The sequence below is a fragment of the Bos mutus genome, chromosome 8 (genome assembly GCF_027580195.1).
Source record: "Bos mutus isolate GX-2022 chromosome 8, NWIPB_WYAK_1.1, whole genome shotgun sequence".
Taxonomy (NCBI): Eukaryota; Metazoa; Chordata; class Mammalia; order Artiodactyla; family Bovidae; genus Bos; species Bos mutus.
Window position 1 is genome coordinate 53,655,729 of NC_091624.1, and position 12,587 is coordinate 53,668,315.

The following is a 12,587-nucleotide window of genomic DNA, read 5'->3' on the forward strand; positions in this document are numbered from 1 at the left end:
GTGATCACACCTTGGTAATTATCTGGGTCATGAAGATCTTTTTTGTACAGTTCTTCTGTGTATTATTACCACCTCTTAATATCTTCTGCTTCTGTTAGGTCCATACCATTTCTGTCCTTTATTGAGCCCATCTTTGCATGAAATATTCCCTTGGTATCTCTAATTTTCTTGAAGAGATCTCTAGTCTTTCCCATTTTATTGTTTTCCTCTATTTCTTTGCATTGATCGCTGAGCAAGGCTTTCTTATCTCTCCTTGCTACTCTTTGGAACTCTGCATTCAGATGCTTATATCTTTCCTTTTCTCCTTTGCTTTTCACTTCTTTTCTTTCCACAGCTATTTGTAAGGCCTCTTCAGACAGCCATTTTGCTTTTTTGAATTTCTTTTTCTTGGGGATGATCTTGGTCCCTGTCTTCTGTACAATGCCATGAACCTCCGTCCATAGTTCATCAGGCACTCTATCAGATCTAGTCCCTTAAATCTATTTCTCACTTCCACTGAACAGTCATAAGGGATTTGATCTAGGCCATACCTGAATGGTCTAGTGCTTTTCCCTACTGCGATGGTGCACGAGCGTGGCTGAGAGGAGCTTTCCCATGTCCAAGGTAAAGAACAATGGCTGCACTTTGCTGGAGTGGCCATGAAGAGATACCCCACGTCTAAGGTAAGAGAGACCCAAGTAAGATGTTAGGCACTTAGAGAGGGCATCAGAGGGCAGACAGACTGAAACCACAATCACAGACACCTAGCCAATCTGATCACACGGACCATAGCCTTGTCTAACTCAATAAAACTAAGCCATGCCATGTGGGGCCACCCAAGACAGATGGGTCATGGTGGAGAGGTCTGACAGAATGTGGTCCACTGGAAAAGGGAATGGTAAACCACTTCAGTATTCTTTCCTTGAGAACCCCATGAACAGTATGAAAAAGCAAAATGATAGGATTCTGAAAGAGAAACTCCCCAGGTCAGTAGGTGCCCAATATGCTACTGGAGATCTGTGGAGAAATAACTCCAGAAAGAATGAAGGGATGGAGCCAAAGCAAAAACAATACCCAGTTGTGGATGGGACTGGTGATGGAAGCAAGGTTTGATGCTGTAAAGAGCAATATTGCATAGGAACCTGGAATGTTAGGTCCATAAATCAAGGTAAATTGGAAGTGGTCAAACAGGAGATGGCAAGAGTGAACAACGACATTCTAGAAATCAGCGAACTAAGATGGACTGGAATGGGTAAATTTAACTCAGATGCCCATTATATCTACTAGTGTGGGCAGGAATCCCTTAGAAGAAATGGAGTAGCCATCATAGTCAACAAGAGTCCGAAATGCAGTACTTGGATGGGATCAACTAATGGATGTTATTCAACATCCATCAGCTCACATATTTGCCAATTTGTGTGTGTGAAAACACTTAAAATATAATCTCTTAGGAAATATCAATTATACAGTAGTGTTATCAACTATAGTCACTATGTTATATATTAGATTCCCAGACCTTGTTCTTCTTATAACAAACTTTGTATCCTTTTATCAGCTTCTTATTTGCCACACTTCTAGCTCTTGGCAACCACCCGTCTTTTCTGTTTCTTGAGTACATTTTTTTTAAGATTCTACATCTAAATGATACTATGCAGTATTTAAAGCAATAATTCTCCTTTGCAAATGTGTTTGAGGAGGAATTCTAAGTGGTATGGGTTTACCATATATCATGTCTGTTACCCTGTTATACTTCTCCAGCAACACAAAAACAGATACATACAAAATTATTTTTTGCAGCATTATTTATAATTGAAAATTAGTGGGAATGTCAAATGCCTAACATTAATTGAATTAGCTATGGGTTATACCCAAACAGAATAATATGCAGCCATAAAAAAGAAAGAAAAAAATCTATCTGAAGGGATATGAAGTACTTTCCAAGATATACTGGTAAGCAAAATGATTAAAGAGCAAAAGATATATATGCTAAGTTTCCTTTTGTGTTAGAAATAAACAAATAAGCATATATCTACTTGTTTTTGAAAAAAGAAACAGACTGGAGCAAAACTACCATTGAACTCTGAACAACATGGTTTTCCCATCTAGCAGAGAATTGAGAATGTGTAAGCATGCACACACTTACAGGTGGATTTTATTTTCTAAAGTAAGTACTTCTGTACTACAAAATTGGTGCTTGGTTCAGTCAATGGTGCAGAGGAACCATGGACAAAGGAACTCTGACTTTAAGTTATATTCGGATTTTCAACTGTGCAGTAGGTCCATACCCCTAACCCCCAATTCCTGTGTTGTTAAATGGTCAAGTGTAATGTGGTCGCCAGAAGGAATAAGTAGGATTAGGGTGAAAGGGAAATAGGGTGACATTTCCTGGAATATAATTTTAGGTACAGAATTAATGGGTACAGTCCATGGGGTCGCTAAGAGTCAGACACGACTGAGCTTCACTTTCACTTTTCACTTTCATGCATTGGAGAAGGAAATGGCAACCCACTCCAGTGTTCTTGCCTGGAGAATCCCAGGGACAGGGGAGCCTGGTGGGCTGCTGTTTATGGGGTCTCACAGAGTCGGATACGACTGAAGTGACTTAGCAGCAGCAGCTAATATTAAACGGAAAAAAAAAAAAACTAAATCAAATGAATAAAGATGAGAGAAAACATAAAATGGAACAGGAATATTGAAAAAAAAACAAACACCCTAATTGTATTTTCTATGAACAACATACCCACACCAAAGCAAGTGATTTTTTAGCACAAAATTTTGACTTTAGATTCCCAGCCCCCAAACAAAGAACTGTAAGAATGCAGGTTTATTTTCTTTTTTATAGTGGTATAGGCTAGCAATTCTGAAACTACTTTCTGTGCATTATAGACTTAACCTCAATGCTGAGAATAAGATAGTTCAATATGTGTATACTGTTTAATCATTGAAAAGTGTGATAGTTGCTTAGTTGTGTCTGACTCTTTGCGACCCCATGGACTATAGCCTGCCAAGCTCCTCTGTCCATGGGATTCTCTAGGCAAGAATAGTGGAGTGGTAGCCATTCCCTTCACCAGGAGATCTTCCCAACCCAGGGATCGAACCCTGGTCTCCTGCATTGCAGGTGGATTCTTTACTGTCTGAGCCACCAGGGGAGCCCCATTATTTTATTCTAATGTTGATCATATAATTATTCTGATCCTATTTACATTTCATTGATAAATCTGAGATGATGAAAACATTTGAGAGCACATGTCCAATGTAGTCAGGCTAATAAAATAGCTGCAAAAAATCTGCTATATACAAAAAAAGTTTCCACTTTTCTCTTTCTCTCCAGCATTATCACAGCTAAAATGAATTTAAATTTGTGATTTAATCACAGCATATCTATAGGTTGGTTACCTTCTAGTATTTTCCTAAATGTCTGTGCTACTTTATCTGGAGATAGTTTTAAAAGACTTAAAATATGGGAAGAATCCAAAGTATTCTAAAAATGCTAATCAAATTCAAATTCCAACAGGACTATTTTTGTCAAAGTTGAAAAACCAGTGCCTAAATTCATGTAGAAGTGTGTAGGTCGAAGAATACCTAAGAACAACAACAACAACAACAAAAATAGGAGAGAAGTGCTCTGATTTCAAGATTTATAATAAGGCAATAATATTAAGGTAGTGTGAAAGTGACTCAGTGTTTAAGTGTTGATTTAAATCAATAAGAAAGATACAAGAGCCAAGAAAGACCCACGGATATTTGGAAACTCTTAGGTGATGGAAATGGCATTCCAAATCAATGAAAAAGAAAACACTGTTTTGTAACTGGTATTAGGACATGTTGTTTACTATATGGAAGAAAAAAAAAATAGATTGCTATATCATCTCATAGATGAAAATCAGTTCATGGTACAATAAAAATCTAAATTGAAAAGATAAAATTGTTGGGAATTAAATTTTGGAGAACATCTTCATGACCAAAAGATAGATTAAGAAATAATTTAAGTAACACTTATAAACCATTAAGCTTAAAAGTAAAGCTGATAGATATGACTGTGTAAAAAGTTTAAATTTCTATAAGACGAAAAAAACCAGAGTCAAGCCTAAAAGTTTACAAAAGTTTATTTGTACTACAGATGATAGGCAAACAGACTAGTATCCAGAAAATCTGGAAAAGGCTTATGAATCAGTTAGAAAAGGACAAGCATGAAAAGGCAATTCACAGGGGAAGAAACACATGGAAAATAAACTTGTGAAAGCATACTCAACTTCACTAGAAATCAGGAAAACATAAATTAAAACAGCCATGTGATTGTATTTCACACCAGTTAGCTTGGCAAAAATTTTAGAAGCTTTGCCATTTTAAAGGTTAGAGTGGTAACTCTGGACTTCTTATATTCTGATGGAGGACATGTTGCTTAGCACAAGCACTTTGCAGGGCAACCTGGTGGTTTCGAGCAAAACTGAAGATGTGCATAGTGTGGCTCAGTCATTTCGCATCGAGGTAAATACCCCAGAAAGAGTCTTCCACCTGTGGACAATGCTATATTCACATGGTTGTTCAGTGCAACAGTAGGATGGTAAGAAAATAAAACATGATGCAACCATAGGATGTACTAGAATTTAACAGTTAGAATGGCTGAAAAAGTATATAAGGATCGACATCAATAGTACTCAAAAGGATGCACAAAGAAATCTGCAGAAAAATATGTACAGTATATATTTTTTAAAAGAAAGCATTATTTACTTTCAAGAAATGGCAATCCACTCCAGGACTATTGCCTGGAAAATCCCATGGACAGAGGAGCCTGGTAGGCTACAGTCCATGGGGTTGCAAAGAGTTGGACAGGACTGAGCGACTTCACTTTCACTTTCACTTTATGAATGGACAAAAGTTTAAAAACAAACAAACAACTCAGCAGACTAAGCATGAAGAAGAAAGGTAGACATCAAACTCAAAAACTTTGTGGAGAAAGGAAGTTGAATAGGAGTGGGAAGGGGATATCAGTGAACTTCATTTTGCCTATAATAGTTTATTTAAAAATAATTTAAGAAAATAGGATACAATGTCAGTGTATATAAAATTTGGGCAGTGATGATAGGGTAATTTTTATATTACATATTTCACTTTTAAGTACCTTGAAATGTCTCAGAAATATTAAAAATAAATATACATATGAACATGTAAGTAAAACAAAAAATATGGGGTTTGGAAAATATTATTTTTTACTTTAAGATTTATCAATTTGTCCTCATTACAGTATTTCTTCAGAGAAATGTTCCATGGATTAATCCATATCTTATTACATACGTTGAGTTTTATCATGAAAGTCTGTAGAATTCTGAATAAGCTACAGAGGGGAAGACAATCTAAAGTGGTAGGCAGTACTCTGGTCTTGACTACCATACTATGTCACTACATTTAAATAACATGGCGTTAAGGATCATAAATATCCTGGTTAAAAAACACTTTGCTATGTTTCTTTGAAGTATCTCACATTCTTTTAAAATTTTATTTAAAAACTTGAAATATAAAACACTCATGTTCAAGATCACTCCTTGTGTTTATTTTCAAACTTTTAACAATCGTTACTGTTGTTTTGCTCCTTCCGTTTCAGACAACTGACTCTTCATCTGACATCAGCCTCAGCTTCTTTACCTGCACTTTAGCCTTGAAGAATCTTGCCACCCAGTTTGGTAGGTTCTCCCCTCTTTCACTCAAAGGGCACGTCAGTTCTCTTTGAGGAAATGTCTGCTTCTTAGGAAAAAGGTGGTAATTATATTTGACAAGCAGCTCCTTTTGCCCTAACAAATGAGCTCATTAAATGACAGTAACTTTACTAGTATTTAATTAACAATTTATTAACTTATGTTTGCATGCCATATCTTCAGTTCATAGAAGGCAAGAATCCTTCTGATTCATTTGCATCATACAATGCCTAACAACCTCATCTGCATTGGAGTTCTGATGAATATAGAAGGTATTGCACTTAGAACACCAGCCAGGTATATGATCTGTTCCAGGGCCCTGTTGATGATGTTACAAGTCATTGATTAACCTTAGGATAGAGAAGATGTAATGGTAATGGCAGCTTAAGAATTTTTACATAGTAGCTTAAACTTGTTTGTCAGTTTAAAAGTTGAAAATAGGGTAGTGGTGTTTTGGGGGGATGTGTCTAGGTTGCTATTGCTCAGTCACTAAGTCATGTCTAATTCTTTGCAACCCTACAGATTGCAGCATGCCAGGCTTCCGTGTCCTTCACTATCTCTTTGAGTTTGCTCAAATTCATGTCCACTGAGTTGGTGATGCTGTCTAACCATCTCATCCTCTGCTGCCCTCTTTACCTCCTGGCTTCAATCTTTCCCAGCATCAGGGTGTTTTCCAGTGAGTCAGCTCTCATTTGAAAAGACCCTGATCCTTGCTCAAACTCATGTCCATTGAGTTAGTGATGCCATCCAACCATCTTGCCCTCTGTCGTCCTCTTCTCCTGCCTTCTATCTTTCCCAGCATCAGGGTCTTTTCTTATGAGTCACCTCTTTGCATCAGGTGGCCAGAGTATTGGAGCTTCAGCTTTAGCATCAGTCCTTCCAATGAATATTCAAGGTTGATTTCCTGTAGAATTGACCAGTTTGATCTACTTTCTGTCCAAACTACTCTCAAAAATCTTCTCCAGCACCACAATTTGAAAGCATCAGTTCTTCAGTGCTCAGCCTGCTTTATGGTCCAATTCTTATATCTATACATGACTACAGGAAAAATCATAGCTTTGACTATAAGTTGAGCCCATGTCAAATCTTCATTTCAAAGATGAATGGTGAGGTAGTTTATCAAAGAGGTTAATATCATCCTCCCACTCCCTCTAAAACCATCTCATGGCACTTCTGCTATCAGTCTAATTGCACAAAGAGGAGGGCTAGGGAGGGCTACAGATGGATGCTTGGGAAAATCTTCTTTACATAAGTCTGATTAAATAATAGGAATGAAAACTAGAGCTGGAAAGGTGCCCAAGAAAACTATTAGTCTTTGAACGTGTCATAGGATCCAGGCTTTCACCCAGAAAAGGAAGAAGGCACCTTTCTTCATCTTTCTCTCCATCTTTGTTCTCTCAGGGAAATGTCCAGAATTGTGCTTTTAAAAGATATTTAGTCACCAATTATATCAAACATGATTCAGAGAGGGAAAAGAATTCACCCAGATAGCCCAAATGAAGAGATTTTAATGAGGTTCTAGTTATGGTGGCAAGGGATAAAGGTGGGATTAAGGGAAAAAGCAAGGAATTAGGCACCCAGAGACAAGCATCACAGGAAGCTATAACTACCTCTTTGAATCCTAAGGGTCAAAGGGAGAAAGAGAGTTAATGAAGCCTATGTCAGGCTGGGAGAGCAGAGGAGGGGCTTCAGGACAAGGACTTTAACTTGCCATTCAGGGAAGAAGGAGGAAAGATCCCTCTTCTTGCAACTTCCTCATTATTACTTCCTTTTGTTTTATAATCTCAAACTCAACAAGAGTGCCTGAGAAACGCTCTATGCAGCCTCCCCAGGACTCAAAGCTGGGCCAAAAAGTTTAAAGAATGGATCTAGAAAGGCAACCAAATAATAATTGGCACAATGGTATAACAAAGCAGTTCTATATTCTAGTAAAATTTTATATTAAATTCAAATGACATATTTATTAATATTAATTTTGTATTCATCTTGTATCTTTTGTATTCATCTTGTATATATATTGTGTGTGTTTGTATCATCTCTTAAGCAAATGTGGGAGATAAATATCACTGAGAAATTGAGTCAGAATTCAAACGCATATCCACCTAACACAAAATCCATGCTTTTGTGTTTCTATTTCCATAGTGATCACCATGGGAAAAGATAAGAGTCATGTGCTCTCGTAGGCAGTATGGAGGAATTTATGAGGAATAAACCCAAGTGCAAAGAAGTGACTTCTCTAGTAAAGTTGGGATTAGATCTCTTGCCTCCTGAACTCCTAATTAAATGTTGTTTGTTTTTCCAAACAACTTTTACAGATATCATTATCTTCTAACACTTTTTTTTGGTGAATGTTTATACTTGTGAAAACTTATGAGCAGATCAAGTTAGCGTACTGAATAATTGCATCTATCCTTCTACCTCACTTCTACCTCACTAAAATCCCAATACTGGACAATAAAACTGAAAAAAAAAAAAAAAAACTGGTATAAATCCAAAATAATAAGAAAAGGAACGGGAAAAAAATGTCAGACAGGAAATTCCATCAAATTTCCAGAAGATGGAAAAAGGATGGAAATTTCAGCCAATGAAACTAAGTAGAAGCCAGAGCCTAAAATATACAGACAAAAGTCTCCAAGAATAAGGCAGCTGACTTCCCCTAGCAGAATGTTGATGAAACTCCCAACTGAAATTTTTAAGTACAATAGGGCATGCATCAAAGATGGATCTAAAACCATACGGAATAATTAATCAGAAGTCTATATAGAACAATAAACCACCCCATATTGAGTTACAGAGGGATGACAGCCAAGCATTTACATTTTAGACCAAATGAACCTCAGATAGTTTTCTTCCCAAATGATTTGAACAAATTGTCTTAGATGATTCTGAAGCAGCTAGTGTGAATAACTGCCCCAGAATAAAATCCTTAATTTTCTACCACTTGCAGAGCCCATCTTACCTTACTTATCTTAAAACTAACCCTGGTAGTTATAAAACTTCTCTCAATAATACAGGACTCTCAGCCAATCTTCCTATTGCCTTATTCTTATGTTTGACTAAATAATCAACTTTAATCAAACATTTGAGAACAGTCTAAAACAGAAAAATTACAGCTCATAAACAAATAGAAAGCTGATCCTTGACTTAGGTACAGAAATGAACTTAAACACATGAGCAAGCAAACAGCCAAAAACAACTAAAAATAAATGCCCCTCTTATAACTGTACTCAAGTAATTGAGAAGATATGAACCTCCAAATCAAGAAAATACTATAAAACTGGAACAATTACATAATAAAAGATTTTTAAAACTAAAAATAGGGTTGTTAAAATAAAATGCCATTAAAGATGGAGTAAGTAAATTCCCCTAAAATATAGAACACAAAAAAAATCATAAAATGTGAGAGAAAGGAAAATATATTTAAGGTCAACCCAGAGATACAACATTTGACTGTAGCTTAGGAAAGGAAGACCTGAGTGTCAGCTAAGATATCTGCAATAAAACTTATACCTAGACACATCAATGTGAAATTTCAGTACAGGAAAATAAAGATCATATAAGCTTCCAGAAAAGCAAAAACTGAAGACCTCAAAGAATCAAGAATCAGTGTATAAAAAACTCTCAATGACAAAACTGGAGCAATGCCTTTTAATTTGCAATGGTAAAATTATTTTTAACTTTATTTCTACTTATTCAAATCATTAGTTTAGTTCTTTCTTTTTTCGAGATCAGAGTAAAGACAATTTTCAGACATGTAAAAGATACAAATTTGACCCTTATTCTTTTCAAAGCACGTATTCCTTTTTTTTTTTTTTTTATTTTTTGAAAGTTGCTCAGTCGTGTCCAACTCTTTGTGACCCCAAGGACTATATAGTCCATGCAATTCTCCAGACCAGGATACTGGAGTGCGTAGTCTTTCCCTTCTCCAGGGGATCTTCCTAACCCAGGGATCATACTTAGGTCTCCCACATTGCAAGTGGATTCTTTACCAGCTGAGCCACAAGGGAAGCCCAGGAATACTGGAGTGGGTAGCCTATCCCTTCTCCAACAGATATTCCACACCCAGGAATTGAACCAGGGTCTCCTGCATTGAAGGTGGATTCTTTACCAGCTGAGCTACCAGGGAAGCCCAGGATGCTCCTATGAGGGTACTTAAAGATGTGTTCCAGCAAAGAGGTAACCCTAGAAACAGAAAGTTATAGGATCCTAGAAATAGTTATTATATACTAAGAGAGCAATAAGGGATTCCCCAATAGGCCTAGGAAGAAATCTATCCAAATTTTAGCAGAGAACAGAGGACTCTTTAATAATGGATCAGTGAAATCAATTTAAAACATGAAAAAGGCAGAGAGCAAAAAAAAAATGATATTAGATACTTATAAAGAATAGCACACTGTGCAAAAAAGTCATGGTCCAAATTGCAACAAAAAATGAATAGACTTCAAGGAAAATAGCTAAATGGATTCTACCAGTAGAAAAAGGGTATAAACACTGGAAGGGTGGAGAATATGGTAAATACTGCTTATGTGTCACCTTCATGCAAAGAAGGAGAACATCAGTAAATGCTGTTAACAATGAATAAAATTGAAAAAGACAATTCAAATATAAAGCAAAATGCAGCATGCTTTTGAAGAGTTACTGGCATGTAAGAATGGGTAACTTTCTAACATTTATCTTTAAGTAATGTAGGGAGTTATGTATTTAAACTGAAAAGTGGGCAATATAATCATAGTACAATTTATGATTCTCCTGTGAATAAGATTATATAGCCATTGTGTTGTAAATATAAAATTTAGGCCACCTATAGGCAAAATATAAGAGATTGTTTCAGAATTATGATTTTTGAACACAGTATTTTTCGCATACAGGCAGCAGAAACAAGATCAGGAGCTGACTGTGTCTCAGATCATGAACTCCTTATTGCAAAACTTAGACTTAAATTGAAGAAAGTAGGGAAAACCACTAGACCATGCAGGTATGACCTAAATCAAATCCCTAACGATTATACAGTGGAAGTGAAAAACAGATTCAAGGGATTAGATCTGATAGACACAGTGCCTGAAGAACTATGGACAGAGATTCCTGTCATTGTACAGGAGACAGTGATCAAGACCATCCCCAAGAAAAAGAATGGCAAAAAGGCAAAATGGTTGTCTGAAGAGGCCTTACAAATAGCTGAGAAAAGAAGAGAAGCAAAAGGCAAAGGAGAAAAGGAAAGATATATCCATTTGAATGCAGAGTTCCAAAGAATAGCAAGGAAAGATAAGAAAATGTTCCTCAATGATCAATGCAAAGAAATAGAGGAAAATAGAATGGGAAAGACTAGAGACCTCTTCAAGAAAATTAGAGATACCAAGGGAACATTTCATGCAAAGATGGGCTCGATAAAGGACAGAAATGGTATGGACCTAACAAAAGCAGAAGATAGTAAGAAGAGGTGGCAAGAATACATAGAAGAACTATACAAAAAAGATCTTAATGACCCCAATAACCATGATGGCGTGATCACTCACCTAGAGCCAGACATCCTGGAATGTGAAGTCAAGTGGGCCTTAGGAAGCATCACTATGAACAAAGCTAGTGGAGGTGATGGAATTCCAGTTGAGCTATTTCAAATCCTAAAAGATGATGCTGTGAAAGTACTGCATTCAATATGCCAGCAAATTTGGAAAACTCAGCAGTGACCACAGGACTGGAAAAGGTCAGTTTTCATTCCAATCCTAAAGAAATGCAGTGCCAAAGAATGCTCAAACGTGCACACACACACACTAAGTGTCTTCAATCATGTCCAATTCTTTGCAACCCCATGGACTGCAGTCTGCCAGGCTCCTCTGTCCATAGGATTCTCCAGGTAAGAATACTGGAGTGGGTTGCCATGCCCTCCTCCAGGGGATCTACCCGACCCCAGGGATTGAACCTGTATCTCTTATGTCTCCTGCATTGGCAGGCAGATTCTTTACCACTAGCACCACCTGGGAAGTCCTTTGGAACCATATGCACATTTCAATAAAAATTAAAACCAGTGTTAACCTATATGGGAAAAGAATCTGAAAAAGGATGAATACACACACACACACACACACACACACACAGATTCAGTTTGCTGTATATCTGAAATTAACACGGCATTGTAAATCAACTATTTTCCAATAAAAATTAAAATAAAAACAGTGGTATTCCATAAAGAGATTCCTTGCTCAAAAGATTTAAAATATACTTAATACTTTCGGAGAGTCACAACATACCTTTCCATACTAAACAGAGAAACTGTAAATTAGCAACAAAAGAAGAGAAACAAACTTTCTGTAAAGCAGCATTCCTTTACCTTATTTGACCACATGAACAGGCGTTAGCCCTACTGGCAACCACCATGAAGTAGAACGCAATTTGGACAATGTGGCACCCTGAATCCTCAAAGAGTAAAAGAAGACAACAACGGAGACACCGATGTAAGGCCCTCTAACTGGTACACAGATGATATCCTACCACTCTCTGGAGCCCTTAAATTACTAAACCTGTCACTGTGGTTCCTGTCTGTCTCCAAACATCCTCCTATGTGGCACAATTTTGCCTTCTTAGGTCCAGTTAAAGAACCTGCCTGTCAATGCGGGAGACATAAGAGACTTGGTTTCACTCCCTGGGTCAGGAAGATCCCCTGAAGGAGGGCATGGCAACCAGTATTTTTGCCTGAAGAATCCTATGGACAAAGGAGCCTGGTGGGCTACAGTCCATGGCATCACAAAGAGTTGGATACAACTGAAGCAACTTAGCACACAAGTCCAGTGTCTTTTTTGCTGCTTAATCATTTTGCAGGTCTTTACCAACTTCATTCTGATTCTTGACATATGTAAATGGTCCTTGATGCACAAGCATAATTCTTGTGCTCTTCCCTACAGGAAGAAAGAGAGACAGAGC